At 37.1% G+C, this 17305-nt stretch overlaps 1 long non-coding RNA gene across 1 annotated transcript; it reads right to left on the bottom strand.

The window, feature by feature from the left end:
• Positions 1-571: 571 nt before the first annotated feature.
• Positions 572-2672, bottom strand: LOC131238622 (uncharacterized). Its single transcript, XR_009167983.1, has 3 exons — positions 2283-2672; positions 2053-2105; positions 572-1213 (listed from the first exon to the last, which is right to left on the bottom strand). It is a non-coding gene; the product is annotated as an uncharacterized LOC131238622 (long non-coding RNA).
• Positions 2673-17305: the final 14633 nt, after the last annotated feature.

Below are 17305 nucleotides of genomic sequence, written 5' to 3'. Positions count from 1 at the left end.
GTTTTGGTTTTGGTTTTGGTTTTGGTTATATGTTTTGATTTAGGTTTAGGTTATAGGTTTAGGTTTTAGGTTAAGGTTATAGGTTTAGGTTAAGGTTTAGGTTTAGGTTTAGGTTAAGGTTATAGGTATAGGTTAAGGTTTAGGTATAGGTTTAGGTTTAGGTTATAAGATATAGGTTTAGGGAATTGAGAATAGGTTAAGGTTAAGGTTTAGGTTCGGGTTCGGGTTCGGGATTGGGTTTATGTTTGGGTTTTCAAGTTTAGGTATAGGTTTAGGTTAGGGAGTTAAGATTAGGATTAAGTGTAGGTTTAGGTTTAGGGATTTGAGAATATATTTAAGTTTTAGGTTAAGGTTTATGTTTAGGTTAAGGTTGAGGTTTAGGTTATAGGTTAAAGTTTTAGGTCATAGGTTTTGGTTTAGGTTAAGGGTATGGTCCCTGCAAATACAGATATAACCACTGCCATTCGGCGCAAATGGTTAGGCCCTTCCAATGCTGTCCATAAAAAATGGACAGCTTCATCATGGTCATAACAGCGATTCCCTCCTTCTAGGGACCCCCGCTCATCTGAATAGCTCTGACGCACATCTGGGTCTGCTCCATTAATTTTGAACAAATACATAAACACAGCCTGTCCAAATGGTCAGGCCCCTCCAATGTTGTCCATAGGAAATAGACAGCTTCATCATGGTCATAACAGCGGTTCCTACCTTCCAAGGACCCCCGCTTAACATCCGGATAGCTCCGACGCACATCCGGGTCTGCTCTATCAATTTCGAGTTAATACATAAATATGCCCTGTCCAAATAGCCAGGCCCCTCCAATGCTGTCCATAGGAAATGGACAGCTTCATCATGGTCATAACAGCGGTTCCCACCTTCCAGGGACCCCCGCTCATCCGGATAGCTCCGACGCACATCCGGGTCTGCTCCATTAATTTCGAGCAAATACATAAACACGGCCTGTCCAAATGGCCAGGCCCCTCCAATGCTGTCCATAGGAAATGGACAGCTTCATCATGGTCATAACAGCTGTTCCCAGCTTATAGAGACCCCCGCTCAACATCCAGATAGCTCCGATGCACATCCAGATACATATATGGGTATAGTTTCAAAGAACATTATTAGCAATGTTTCAAATGCATACCTCCCTTAGAAAGTACTTCAGCTGATCCTCATGAAAGTCCTGATCTGTAAGAACCTTAACGGCAACATCCTGCATTCCATGGTTGAATAAATAAGAAGATGCATCACCTTTACTTTCAAGTCAAACAAAAATGGGACAAAGAACCATGCAAGAAACACGAAGAAAACTGTGCATTTCTTTGAATATGATAGAGAGATTGGTCCAGGAACTGAACCACAAATTACTCTCATCAGGTTAGTTATCAGAATAACATTTCTAGACAAGTTCCCTACATTAAACACTTGCCTATGTAATTCAATTGTCTTTAGTAAAATCAAATTACTGTCTTAAAGAAATGCACGTCACGCATGCGAAACATCATTTTCAAACCAAACTACACGTGCTATTTTCAAATCTCATGCGGCCACTTCATTCCCCCACTATCTCCCTCGATTTCCCCACTCTGACCTCTCCGTCTCTCTCTCTCTTGAACAAAAAAGAAGAAGAAGAAAAATAAATCTCTTTTATGTTTTTTCAATCCATCTTCCATTTTCTTCTTAACAAGAAAATCCATATTTACTAATATTCTCATTTTTCTATTTTTCAAAAGAATGAGTTTGGACTCCGAAAGCGTCCGCTCCAACACTCGTACTTTCAGCCCAAACCCTAACTAAGGACTCCAAAATTACCAAGTACTCATAAACATTCATTGCAAGCATTTTCTGTCCATGACGACCATATTGTGAAGATCAATCCTCGTATTTGTGCTCCCCTAGGTGTGGATTTTGATAAGGATTGTGTTCATATGCTACTTCATGGATCATATTCCGAGATAAAAGGTTTCAATTATATAAAAAATTATAATTCAAAAATCGACAATAAAGAGCACAAATTCTTATTATAAAGGTGATATTTAGAGTTAAGCTTACCATCGTTGTCATGTTGAAACCGTTCCTTGAATATGGGGACGTCCCTTATTGATCTAAAACAGTCAAAGAAGAATTACAATTAAAAGAAAGAAATGATATTGTGTTGCCTAGTAATCATATGAGGAAGCAGCTCTCAAATTACAATTGCATTTCATTTCTAGTCCATGGTGTTGCGAATTCTGTCTAATGGCAAAGAGATGAGAAAATTCATAGCAGTGTTTGACTTTTACCTCAAGTAATGGCCGCACCCATTCCTTGGTTTTGTAAGAGCTATGCAGAAATACAATAGCTAGCCTGTTTTTCTGTTTGCTTTCCTATCATTAAACATTACATCCAGAACAGAACGTAGATAATTCCTATCATCAGACCATCTCTCTATGTAGGCTCCAATTAGTGAGATTGGTGATCTCGCGTCCTGACATCAGCTAAACAAACTCATTCGTAAATAGGAAAAAAAAAGATATTCAGATGATAATCCATCAAATCTATTCGGGATTGCAATTGATTTGGTATGTATCAATTGTTTCCCATGCTATTCAACCTCTGTTTACCAAAAAAAAAAAAAAAGCCCTAATGTTTGTATTTAATGTAAAATATGATTTACAAAGACAACCCCAAAAAGCTAGGAAAAGGCTATGATGGTGATGACAACTTATTATATAGAATAAACTTATTTAGCGACTCTGTTTCTAAGGATTTAGATGCTTAATGACATCTAGATTCCATAAATCTACTGAAGTTAAATGTAGAATTGGTAGAATCATGATAGTAATGCTTGGTGGCAGGAGCATCTAAATCCCCACTCTATTTTAACTTTATATAAAAGTAAAACCCCGCATCATCCATAATGGAAATGGCTTTAGCTCTCATGAAAAGGGTAGCCTTTCCATGTGTAAACAGAATGATGGTACCTAGGCAACTAAATGTCTCAAGGAAAAATGTGAATGTGTCATCGAGAGTCTAGATAGTAACAAGATTAGAATAACAAGATCACCAGACAAAGTTCAAATAACAAATGGTAAATAAAAGTCAGCATCAAATGCTAACTAAATGAGATGGGATCATGAAATACACAATCAAGACTGCTGAAATTTTCCCATGCAATTTGGATCTTACCATTTTCATTGAACCCATCGTTTAATAGCCACCAATCTGAGGGTAAGGCTCATCTGCTTAGAGTATTTCAGGCCAATTTCCACATCCAGCATGATTTGGATGATCAAGATAGGCAGGTATTTATGCCACAGTAAGCAAGGACGAGTTGTTCTGATCCAGGAAAGTGATTACAATTTAATTAGAACACAAGGAAAGGGAACAAACTTTAAAGTTCTGTTACACTTAGTCACACATCACTCCTTAGGATTCATATCCACTCAAACATTCCAATGAATCAAGTATTCATTCCAATCATAATTCAAATCAGGAAATGGCCTTAGATATGATTGATTGGAAAATCATGACATAGCATCCTAAACAAATACAGTACAAATCAGTGAGGTAGTTCCAAGCATCCCAAGCTCAATAGCCCAAACCAACTAGCATACAGTACTAAAGGCATATTAATGATCGCGACTAAATAGTATCACCAGGAAAAAAAAAAAAGAAGGGGAGAGAGAGAGAGAAGAAGAAGAAGAAGAAGAAGAAGAAAAAGTCAGTGGAGACATTGTACACATTAACAAACTTCTTCACACAAGAAAGACAAGGTCAACAAAATCAAATCTGCTCAAAGAAAGTTACAAGAAGATTTTACTCTTCGCGAAAGATTGGATTAGAAAGAAATTTAGTAGACAAAGATCATCAAGTAAGATTTCAGCTAGCTCTTAAGCTGTTACTGGGGCCAGCTAAATAAGAGTCAGTTAAATTGTACATCAGTGGAGACATTCTACACGTTAACAAACTCAAGAAAGTACAAGTAAATATAAGGGCACACAAGATGATGAGGGAACATATATAACATTATTATATATGCGTTGCATGTGCAATTCCCACTAGTAAAAGAAATAAAAACAAAATCCAGCACACAACCATAAAACCACCAGCATTCAACTTCAAAACAGTCTCAATTACCCGAAAACAATAATTTTGCTCAAATTTTTGTTTAAAACCGCAATGACTATAAAAATAGCATACATCAGCAACTTGATCTTAGAAACAGCACAAAACATCTCAATTTGTATGCTTTGAACTTCAAAAACAATCCCATTAACTAAATATGCAAGAGTCCGCTCTGATTTGCATTCAGAAAATGTAATTCCTAAGAAAATCAAAGATGGGGCACTTAATATTGGCAATATGTTCTTAGGAACTGCAGAAAATACCAAAAATAACAAGCATTCAACTTCAAAAACAGTCCCAAATACATGAAAAATGCACTCTTCTGCTATGATTTGCATTTGATAAATGTAATTTCTATGGAAAGCAAAGATCACAAGATTAAAGCAGCATTCTAAACTCAAAAACTGCACGAAAATACTGAAATCGCATGCATTAACTTGGAACAAGTCTAGACTACCTAAAAACCGTAATTTTCTACTCTAATTAACATCCCAAGCTGTAATTTCTAAGATGTTCCAGAATCACCATCTTAATAACTAATAAGTTCCAGAATCACCATCTTCATAAGCAGAATATGGTCTTGCAAAATCACAAAAACCCTGAAATGGCATGCATTCAACTTTGAAAATAATCGCAATTACCTGCAAAACTGCAATTTGTGCTCTAATTTGCATCCAAACCCACAATTTCTACGAAAGGCAAAATCTGGAGTCCAAAATCACCAAGTCTGAACTATAATACCAAAAATTGCATGATTTCAACTTTGAAAGAAATCTCGATTGCCTGTAAAATTGCAATTTGTGTTCTAATTTGCATCCAAAACCACAATATCTATGGAAAGCCATAATCTGGAGTCCAAAATCAACAATCTGTACTAAAAAAAAAAAACCATGAAAAACCCAAGAATTGCATGATTTCAACTTCAGAATAAAAGACTCAATTACATAAAAAAGAAAAGAAAAGCAAAAAACACAATTTATACTCTAATTTGTGGTTTTTTTTATTTTTAAGTGCATGAATAAGACATCAGGAGCTCAAAAATACCAATCTGAACTCAAGAACTGTGGGAAAACCCTGAAATTGCATTCATTTGACTCCAGAAAAAAGTATAAGTTACATGAAAACCAAAATATCTGCTCTAATATGTCATATACCAACCTGAACTCAGAAAATGAAAAACAAAAGCCAAAAATCGAGTGCATTCGATTTTACAAAAACAGTCTCAATTACAGACCCATAATTACATGTCCTTTCATAGCGTCTCTTGATTTGGTTTTAACTTTCCACCACATTATTCACTAAAAGACTAACTAGTAGCTAAAAGGCACCATGAGACACAACCAAGAGACAAAATAATCCTTTTATTTTGAAAATTCACAACACCCATATTTAGGTTTAACTCAAAATACCTTATCACATCCAACTGGCCCAGTGGTACAACCCTTTCTTCGATTTTGATATAATGCAAGGCCCTGCATCGTAGCTACTATGTAGGCCTCAATCCCACCATCAGTTCAGATGAGCATTGCCAGTTTACAGTTCTAATAGGCACAGTTTCTGTTTGACACAGATAGATAGTAAATACAAATGATAGAACAAGAAAAGAAACCGACTGTTCGCAAATAGCCCATGTAAAAGGAAGCATACCAGGGAAACCAGCATAAAATGCAGCCATCCTGCATTCACTTGCTCAGATGAGGGTAGCTTTCTTATTCCCATAAACATCATTAGTCCAACCCCCTAAGGCAGCTCCAAAAATTGCACCTAGCAATGCCATGCTAACAATTATTCCCTAAGCATTAATCAACATAATGGAAACATGCCTAATGTGGTTTTTGTTTTCCATGCTGCCAAAGTCAAAGTTATCAACAAATGAATGGCATGATACAAAAGAAAATAAAATTAAAGGCTTGCTCAACGCTAAGATGCATATCAGACGTGACTCCAATGTACCCTGAGAAGTGATAATGGTCATCTTGTGGCTTTAATGTTTTGTTTGGGTGTTCCTTCTATTGGGTAGATGGGTGGTACTAGGCCTAAATTGGTGTTGTGATAAGATCAGCTTCTTACCTCACATGTGATTTGGTACAGAAAACACAGGAACAGAAGCCCGCCTAATCGTGGTTACTATTTTCCATGCTGAACTAAACACAATGGTTCCGCAAAAAAACCAAACCACTCCTTTTTTAGTTGTACATTCAACAGGCATCAAGTTTCAGTCTGAAATTGAGCTTTAGCTTGCGTGCTAATATTTCACATTTTTTTCTGCCCCATCTTTAGTTCATAAGATTGTTGTTTCTAATATTCTTTTTTTGTTTTTTTTTTTTCTGATTTCGGCACAGTTGTCTAGTTAATTTGTTAGAATAATGGCATTGTGAAATTAGATGTTTGGTAGCCTCCTTGCGCCTTTACGGAGAGACACGTGTCAACCTGGCATGTAATGTATGTGAGACATCCAAGCCATGCATCAGGTGTGATACACCATATAGATTCTCTGGACGAGCTTTTTTGGCAGTTCAACCATCAGATAGGCCAGACATAGAAAGCTATGTATTATCTAAAAGCACTTTTTACACAGTGCTTTGGTTCTGTATTCGCGTAAACTACCTGATAGTTGATCGACTGCATTCTTTGGCTGGATGATCATGGTGGGTCCTATCTGATATAGGACTCAGATGTCCTACATGTGTACAAGTTCTTGTGGGCCTATCAAACTTTGTAAAATAGATGTTTTATTGTTTATTGAAGCTGTGTTGGATTAAAACATTTTAGATCTTATTCTTATCATGTTGTAGGAATCCGTTCAATCAGATAGGGATGACCCTAATTTACCGTTAGTCACTGCTCCATTTGGACATGCCTCACAAGTACAAAGATCATTTACACTCATGAGTTGATCTATTTCTAGTGGCCTTCTATAGGTGGGAAGGCCTAATAGATGTGGATTTCGGGTCTTGTGGCAGAGATGAGATCGATGGTGAAAGTGCGGGTCTAGATGGATGAGATGCTGGAATTAACAGAGATGACTGTGGATGGTGATGACAGTAGGGGATGTGTTATCTTCTCCCATGATTTAATAAAGAAAAATATGATTACATTCCATGACTCACCTTAGCATGAAATCTGTATATGAGCTTCTGGATGAATGGTCTGAATCATCACGCCATGGCAAGGCAGAAGGGCAATCGAAGAGCGATCGACTGACGATGAAAATGGCGCTCGAAAGAGGGAAGGGAGAGGAAGGAAAGGGCGGTCGAGAGAGCGAAAATGAAAATTCCTCTTCTGAAATGGAATAAGGGTACAAATCCGTAAATTGTGAGTTTTTGATATTTTATATAATAAACTCAGCCATACATTTAAGTGTCCATTTAGTGAATGGTTAAGATAGTATTACATAATATAATTATAAATATAAACCATCTACAACAAGACCCATTATTTGGATGGTCTGGATAGCCATATAACAAACCCACATTTTCTATGAACGAGTCACCACCATTTAACATAAAATACAAATCTAACATGCTTTCACCATACAAATGAAAACGGTGGCTTGATCTTTGGATCTGGTAGGGCTCTATGGGCCCCATCATGATGTTTGTGTTTAATCCACACCGTACATCCATTTATAAACATTTTTTAAAGATTTGTAGCAAAAAATCAGCATGAAATAAATCTCTTGTGAACAACACCACAGGAAAATAGTAGCGATTGGGAGGGGCTTAGTTTTTAGGAAAAGGATTGGCTATTGGCAAATGAGTTATATCTCAATCTCAAGTGGAGCACATTACAGGAAATAGTGTTTAATGAATGTTGACCATTAAAAACGTTTTGGGGGCCATAAAAGTTTTAGATCAAGCTGATATTTATTTTTTCCTTTCATCTAGGTATTTTTGACCTGATCAACAGATTGGATGTCAAATAAACAATACATTAGGCCTTAGGAGGATTTTAATAGTGGATATCCAATCATTATTTTTTTCCTGTGGTGTGGTCCACCTAAGATTTATATCCCTATAATTTTTTCTTGTAAATTACTAAACTGATATATAAAAATGGATGAATGGAATGGATGAAACACATACATCATGGTGGGCCCCACGGAGCACCGACCACCAGCCACGGGCTGGTGTCAGGGGGAGTAGTTAATTCGTCTCCTAGTTTTTAAGTCTTTTAGGATCCACCGTGATGTATGTTATTTATCCACTCTATCCATTCATTTTAACGGATTATTTTAATAGTTGATCCAAAAAAAGAGTCAAATCTGTGTGCCCCACAATGGTGTATGTATTATATCAACACCGTCCATTCATTTGGAGAGATCATTTTATGATGTATGTGTTTCATCCCTGCCGTCCATCTATTTTTCCATTTCATTTTATGGTATGAGACGAAAAATGAGGTATATCCCAATCTCAACTGGACCACATTATAGGAAACGGTGTTGAATGAGCGTCGGCCATTAAAAACCTTTTGGGGGCCATATAAAGTTTTGGATCAATCTGATATTTTTTTTTCCCTTCATCTGGGCCTGTATGACCTAATCAACATATTGGATGTCAAATAAAAAGTATAGTGGGCCTTAGGAAGGTTTTAATGGTGGATATCCAATCACTATTGTTTTCATGTGGTATGGTCCACCTGAGATTTATATCCCTCTCATTTTTGGCATCAAGCCCTAATATGATATGTAAGAATGGATGGACGGCATGGATGAAACACATACATCATGGTGGGACCCATAGAACACCGACCAACATCCACCAAGTTTTGTGGGCCCCACTATGATGTATTTGTTATATCCACACCGTCCATCCATTTTGAGATATCATTTTACGTCATGAGCTAAAGAATGAGGCAGATAAAAATCTATAATGGACCCCATCACAAAAATCTTAGGTGCACCACACCACGTGAAATCAATAGTAATTGGGTATCCATTATTAAAATCCTCTTAAAGCTTACTATACTGTTTATTTCACATCCAATATGTTGATTAGGTCATACAGGGCCAAATGAAGGGAAAAACAAAAATCAGCTTGATCCAAAACTTTTATGGCCCCAAAATGGTATGACATCCAATATTGTACTGTTTATATTTTTTTAAATGTCTTCACATAGTTTTAGATGGTAATCAACACCTGAGTTTCGTATACGGATGATTTTTGAGATATCTCATAAGCTAAAGGGGAGACATCAACTGCACGGTGTTGATGTTCGACACACATCATGATGGGCCCATTTTACATGTCTGGTCTATTCACTCTATTTTATTGATTATTACCCTCAATTTGACTAGTTACTCGCCTCGATCATACTACATATAAGAAAGATATTGAGCAAACAAGATTGATCAACAAATTGAGTGAATTTTGATTTAAGCATCTGAAGTTATTTACTCTTCATGTCCAGACTGATTAGATTGTCCAAAAACAGTTAAAGGTTGTTCATAATATCAAAAATATATAAATGAATAGAAAACACAAACATCAGCTTGATCCAAAACTTCTATGGCCTCCAAGAAATTTTAAATGGTAGAGGTTTGATCACACTATTTCCTATAGTGTGGTCCACTTGAGCTTTGGATATGCTTCATTTTTGTTCTTTAGACATCAAATTATCTATTAATATGGATGAATGGAGTGGATAAAATAAATAAATAACGGTGAACCCCACAGAGTTTACTCTGGTAAAGGTAACGAGTAACTCACTTAAATGTAATGGAGAAAGGTTTCCTTAAAACATTCATAATCATATATTGGGTCTGCCTAAATGTGATTCACATATCCAACCCACTCATTATGTGTGTCCCACTTGGATGAGGGGTTAGACCAAGTTTCAACCGCATCCAAAACTCATGTGGGCCCCACCAAGTGCTTTTATATTTTTTAGGATGTCTTCACATAGTTTTAAATGGTATGGCCCACTTGAGTTTCATTTACTGATGATTTTTGAGATATCTCATAACCTAAAGGGGACACATCAAATCCACCGTGTTGATGTTCAACACACATCATGATGGGGCCCACAAAACTTACTAACATAAATTCTTAGGTTCTCATGAGGTAAAGTAAGTTGGGTCATAAGTTTAACCAAAATATTTGGCCCATTTTACATGCCTAGTCCATTCACTCTATTTTACTATCAATACTCTCAATTTAACTAGTTACTCGCCACAATCAGGCTACATATGAGAAAGACATTGGGCATACAAGATTGATCAACAATTTCAGTGAAATTTGATTTAAACATCTGAAGTTATTTACTCTTCAATTTGAACTGATTAAATTGTCCAAAAACAATTAAAGGTTCAATTAGTGGATGTGCCTAATAATTTAGTAATTTTATTTTTCACAAATAAATTTAACAATTTTTTTTGCAAAATGTATATTTTTTCTCTTTTAACTAAATATCAATTTTATTATAAATAAATTTAACTTTTTTTTACAAAATTTAGTTTTCTTTTTTAAAATATATATTTTTTTATAATTTGTCAATTTTTTCACAATTTTGTCTAATTTTATATAAAAAAATTTTCAAAATATCATTGTTTTATCTTTTTCAAAATTATCAACATTATTCAAAGTTCTTATTTTTTTTTTAAAATCTAGATTTTTATAAAATTATATTTTTTTTTTCAAAATTTAAATTTTTCATAAATATTGTTAATTATTTTTCCAAGCTTCTCAACTATTTTTTTTCGAAATTCATAATTTTTTTGAGCTTTTTAATTTTTGACCTGAGCATTAGGAGAGTCTTGGACAGCTTCTGATAGAGACGGTTTTTGCCAGGGATATAAGACGGTTTAGGACCGTCTCTATTAGAGACTATCCTTGACCGTCTCTAATAAAGACGGTCCTTGATAGTCTCTGATAGAGACGGTCATTGCCAGGGCTATAAGACGGCTAAAGACTGCCTCTAATAGAGACGGTCTTCGACAGTCTCAGATTATAAGTAAAAGACGGCCAATGATCGTCTCTAATTGAGACGGCCAATGACCGTCTCAAATGACCACATATAAAACGGTCAAGGACCGACTCTAATGTAGACGGCCAATGACTGTCTCAAATGACCCAATATAAGACGGTCAGCGACTGTCCTAAACTATTTATGGACGTTCAAATTTTTAAGACTATTAAGGACGGTTAGGGGCCGTTTAAAATGTTAGAGACGGTTTATGGCCGTCTCTAAAGCGTCTTTAAACCAAGCAATTTTAGAGACGGTCCAGAACCGTCTCGAAATCCGTCATTTTTTTCCATTTCTCAAGATCATTTTAAATCTTGATCCAAAAAATGAGCCATATCTAAATCTCAAGTGGAACACACCATAAGAAAAGAGTAGTGATTGAAGGTCCACCATTAAAAACCTCCTTAGTTTTGCCAATGGATTATTGTTATTCGTCGATGACTTTTAGCCGTCGGCGACAAAAACCGCCAGACATCTGTTGGCTTTGGTCATTTTTTTGGTAGTGAGGGTTTATTTCTTATATCAGATTAGAAGTAGCTAGAGATGGATTTGACATAGAATTCGGTGGCTGCTAGGGCACGATTAAAGAAAATCGACAAAACAAGCACCAAATCCCTTACATCCACTTTCCTCTCTCACTCTCTCTTGCTCTCTTGTTAAGAAAAATTTGTATGGAATGGAGGGGTGCATGAGGGTTTACTATTTATAGCGTCAGATGTAATGCAAATGGCCTGATATTTGGTATATCAGCTCTATAGGAAGTCGTTTCTAATTGCTAGGGCCCACTAGGAAATGTACGGGTCGATATATGTCGTAGGATAATTGCCCTAGTGATAATTTATGTATGAATGTGATCAGTCCGCCATTTACATGTGTCGATCGAGATGTATGATTAGAAGTCAATTTGACGGTTAACGATCATCGATCAAGGCGGTTTCGATGTACCCAAAGTCACTCATTTTGGCTCTAAGCATGTACGAATATATGCACGGACTTGCACTGCACTCAAGAAATCAAAGGTAATGCCTAATGGCTTATATTAAGGAGATTAAGATGATTTTAATAAGTTGAGCCTCTTGTATAAAGGATTTTTCATATGTAGACCTCTCCTCTTTCTTTGCTTTGTAGTTTGGTTGTATTCTTTTGTGCGCTTCGCATGCCTTCTGACACAGGATGGACGTGATGAGGTCGAGCACCGTCTTCCTTAAAAGGATAACTATTCTGAATCCATGGAATTTCTCTGGACTCCTCACAGAGGCTTCTTGAATCCACAAGAAAGAAAGTAAGCAAAATAGAAAATAAATTCTATAAAATTTGAAACTGATTAATGAATAAAATAAAAGAGTTCAAAGCCCTTTAAATAGGGATACCAAGCAATGGAAGAGAAATCAGAAGCAAACTACAACTAAAACTCCTAGAATTCGTACTACTAGTGCGCAAGGTTTTCGGCCAAAAAGAGTAAGTGTTGTATTTGGCTTCACCAAGCTATTCTCTTAATTATTCTAAGCTCTTTTCACGTTGGGTGCGACTCCTAAAGGCCAATAGATGAAGAGTTATAATTAAACTAAAACTTACTATTTATAGTAAAAATATAATTAAAATAGGGAAACGACCGTTGATCTAGGGGTATTTAACAAATTCGGCTTGCGTAACCTGGCATAGCCAGGTTAGTTGGTCAAAGTAGCTCGTTCTACCATAAAATCATATATTTTACTCCCGATAACTAATTTCAGATTGTAAGATACGCCCGACCTAAGGTTCGACAATCTGGATCACTTATGTCATTAACCGGGCCTTTTCTGATCCATCTTGGCCATGAAACTGTCCCCGACCCGCTCTACATCAGTCCCCTCCACTTCGAAAAACTCGTCCTACGCTCTGGTTCATGATACGTGGTCAGGTCCGCGACGTTGAAAGTCTATGAGATCGCCATGTCATCTGGAAGATCAACAACATAAGCATTGTCATTGATCTTTCGGATGATTGGGACAGGTTCAATCTTCTTATTCTTTAACTTATTGTATGTCTCGATCGAAAATCTCTCTTTGCGCAGATGGACTATAACGTGGTTGCCCACCTCGAATACCTTTTGTCGTCGATACTTGTCCGCTTGTTCCTTGTACTTCTCTTGTGAGGCATGTAGCTTGGTCTACACTTCCCATGGATGCCCATGATCCTGTTTACCATATATTCTGTTGCAATGCTCGTGCCTAGGAGCTTGGGTAGAGGGACCAAGTCAAGTGTGTGGTGAGCCATTCGTCCATAGATAATTTGGAACAGTGATTTCCCTGTCGAGTGGTTCACCATGTTGTTAAATGCAAACTCTACTTGAGATAAGGCTAAATCCCACTGCTTCAATTTTTCTCTTGAAATATAGCGAAGGAGGTTTCCCAACATGCGATTCACAACCTTAGTCTACCCATCAGTTTGTGGGTGGTGAGCGCTGCTGAATTGAAGTCGTGTATCGAATCGAGTCCACAAAGTTTGTTAAAAGTGGCTAATGAATTTCATGTCACAATCAAAAGTAATGGTCTTGGGGACCCCATATAACCGTATGACCTCCCTGAAGATTAGATTCGTCACGTGTTTTACATCGAAGGTCTTCTTACATAGGATAAAGTGCGTCATCTTGGAGAAACAATCTACCACCACGAATACCAAATCTATACTGCATTGTATTCGTAGGAGATCAAGCACGAAGTCCATAGATAAATCCTCCCAAGGACCGTCAGTCACAGGTAATGGGGTGTATAGGCTCATATTCTGAGATTGTCCATTTGAGGTCTAATAAACATGACAATGTTGTACGGTTTTTCTCACATCACGTACCAATTGCAGCCAGTAATACCACTCTTTTATAAGAGCTCGCGTCTTGTCTCGCCCAATATGTCTACCGAGGCCACCTCCATGTAGCTCCTGAATAATCTTCTCTCTCAGAGAACTTTGGGGGATGTACAATTGATTCTCTTTAAAGAGAAAACCGTCCTGTATATGAAGGTTATTGAGGTGATCTTCTTGGCACTTCATCTAAGAATCTTTGAAGTACTCGTCTTTGGCAAACAACTCCTTGAGATAGTCAAAGCCAACCACCTCGTTGCTCATCATAATAAGTAGTGATGCATGATGGCTAAGTGCATCACCCACCTTGTTCTGCTGCCCTGACTTGTGCTTCAGAATGAACGTGAATTCCTGTAAAAATGCAACTCATCTACATCTAGCATGCACACAATTCATGTTAAGCCGTCTTTGTTAACACTGAATTTTCGCACTTAACACGGAATGGGGAAAATTTTTCGTGTTTAGTGGTGTTTATTAATGCGTTGTTAACGCGGAAGACGGAAAGCATTAAGTGGTTTTTCACTGAATTCTTTCCATGATAGGAGTCTGGCTTAATGGTGAACGTAGAATGCGCTCCGTGATTTTTCATTAAACAAAAATTTTATGCTTCCAAAAGTACCCCTTTTCAAGTTACTATAGAAATTTTTTCTTTTAAATTGTCTGGGCAATACAAAATCAACCTATAACCTGTGAAACTTCTTTATGCCCCACCATGATTTATGTGTTTGATCCACACCGTCCATCAACTTTTTCAGATAATTTAAGGTGTGATCCAATAAAAGAAGTAGGTCCAATGATTAATTGGACCATAAGGTGGGGATTGAACATCCACCTTTAAAAACTTCTCGAGAGCTGGAGAAGTTTCAGATCAAGCTGATATTTGTGTTTTCACTTCATCCACGTCTACATGACCTAATGAATAGGTTGGATGGTAAAAAAACATCACAGTGGACCTGTGAATTTTTTAATGGTGAAAATCATTATCCTGCTGCTATTTTTGGTGTGGTCCATTTGAGCGTTGGATCTGCCTCATTTTTGTGTTCATGCCTTAAAATAATATGAGAAAAGGGATTGACAGTTTGGATGTACAGATACATCAAAGTGGGCCCGCCCACAAAATTGCCCGTTCGTCCTGGTAGTACGCAATCCGCATCCTCGTAGAACTCCGCGCTCGTCCTGGACACAAGACGGGAACGGATTGGCTACTCCCACTGCCACTGGCCAATGGCTGGTGGTCGGTGCTCTGTGGGCCCTACCATGATGTGTGTTTCATCCATGCCATCCATCTATTTTTTCAGATCATTTCATGGTATGGGACAAAAAATTAGGTATATCAAAATCTCAAGTGGGCCACATTACAGGAAACAGTGTTGAATGAGCGTCGACCATTAAAAACCTTTTGGGGGCCATAAAAGTTTTGGATCAAGCTGATCTTTGTTTTTTCCCTTCATCTGGGCCTGTATGACCTAATAAAAAGATTGGATGTCAAATAAACAATATAGTGGGCCTTAGGAGGATTTTAATGATGCATATCCAATCATTATTGTTTTCCTATGGTGTGGTCCACCTGAGATTTATATCCCTCTAATTTTTGGGATTAAGTACTAGAATGATATGTAAAAATGGATGAACGGAATGGATGAAACACATACATCATGGAGGGGCTAACAGAGCACCGACCAGGGAGTAGCCAATCCGTCTCGAGTCAGGGGGACGCGGATTTCCTGCGAAAGGCTTTCGCGGGAAGTTCCTGCGCTGGAAACTTAGGTGGGGCTTACCGTGATGTTTGTGAGAAATCCACCCTGTCCATCCGTTTTATGAGATCATTTTAGGACTTGAGAGAAAAATTGAGAAGGATCCAAGATTCAAGTGGGCCGCAATAAAGGAAAATGTGTACAGGGAAATTCCTGCCGTTGAAACGTTCCTGGCGTAGACAGTGATGTTTATATGCCATCTATACCGTTTATAATGTCATTCATACTGGGATGAAATGAAAACAAAAATATTATCCTGATTCAAAGCTTCTGTGGCCACACAAATATTTCAACTGTTGACATTTAAAACTCACATTTTTGGCCCACCTGAGTATTAGATACGGTTCATTTTTGTCCATATGTGCTAAAATAAACTCACAAAATGGATGAATGGAGTGGATTTCTCACAAACATCACGGTAGGCCCCACTTAAGTTCCCAGCCCAGGAACTTCATGCGAAAGCCTTCCGCGAGGAATCCCCATCCGAGTCAGGGACGGGATTGGGAAGCAGATTGGCTGGTGTACTGACGTAAGCAAGTTTTGTGGATCCCATCATAATGTATTTGTTATATCCAAACCGTCCATCCATTTTGCGAGCTCGTCGTAAGACTTGAGATGAAAAATAAGACATATATAAAGATAAATTAGCCCACACTGCAAAAAGCAGTAGGGGATTGAACGTGTACCATTGAAACCCTTTTGGGGTCACAGAAGTTTCAGATCAATATGAAATTTGTTTTCCTCTTCATCCAGATATTTTTGACCTTATGAATACATTAGATGGAAAATAAACGTTATAGTGGGCCCTGTGAATTTTTTAACGGTGAAAATCATTATCCCACTGCTATTTTTGGTGTGGTCCATTTGAGTTTTGGATATGATTCATTTTTTGGACAATGCTCTAAAATAATTTTGAAAAATTTATGAACGGTGTGGATATAATAAATACATTATTGTAGGGCCCATGTAACTTTGATCTCCTTTGAAACCTTCATACAAGGAGGACCTCGAGGAGCGTCTTCTCACGACACGTATCCACGTATCAATGGATTGGCTGCGGACCTCCAGCCTAGTGGGTGATGGTCAGTGCTGTGAGGCCCCATGATGTATGTGTTTCATTCATTCAGTTCATTCATTTTTTACATATCATTTTATATCTCTATCCCAAAAAATTCCACCACACTTTTACATATTTTAATTTTCTATTAAGTATTTTATAGTTTATTTGAATTAAATAGAATAATTTTATTTTCATTTAATAAAAAATAATTTCTTTATAATGTAAAATATTTCCAAACAGGAAATAGGGGCAAATGTGTCAAATCAACATATTTCAGACAATTCATATGTTTGTTAACAAACAGATCGTTTCAAATTCAGTACTTAATTTTCAAACTTCAGCCATAATTACCAAACAAGTTTTTTGACTTCAGATTTTAGATTCAGGCTTTAGATTTCAGATTTAGGCTTTAGACTTCAGATTTAACAAACGGGGCCTTAGTCTGACTATTAATAAACTTTAATGTTTAATAGTCAGTGTACAAAATAAACTCTCTTTGAATCAAATAATACCGCCAATGTCATAGCGCCTGAACAACTGCGTACAACTCAAGATCATACGTTAACCACTTCTTTCGGGC

The sequence above is a fragment of the Magnolia sinica genome, chromosome 3, assembly GCF_029962835.1.
Source record: "Magnolia sinica isolate HGM2019 chromosome 3, MsV1, whole genome shotgun sequence".
NCBI lineage: Eukaryota > Viridiplantae > Streptophyta > Magnoliopsida > Magnoliales > Magnoliaceae > Magnolia > Magnolia sinica.
The sequence above is the reverse complement of the archived record's forward strand: the minus strand, read 5'-3'. Positions and strand labels throughout refer to the sequence as shown.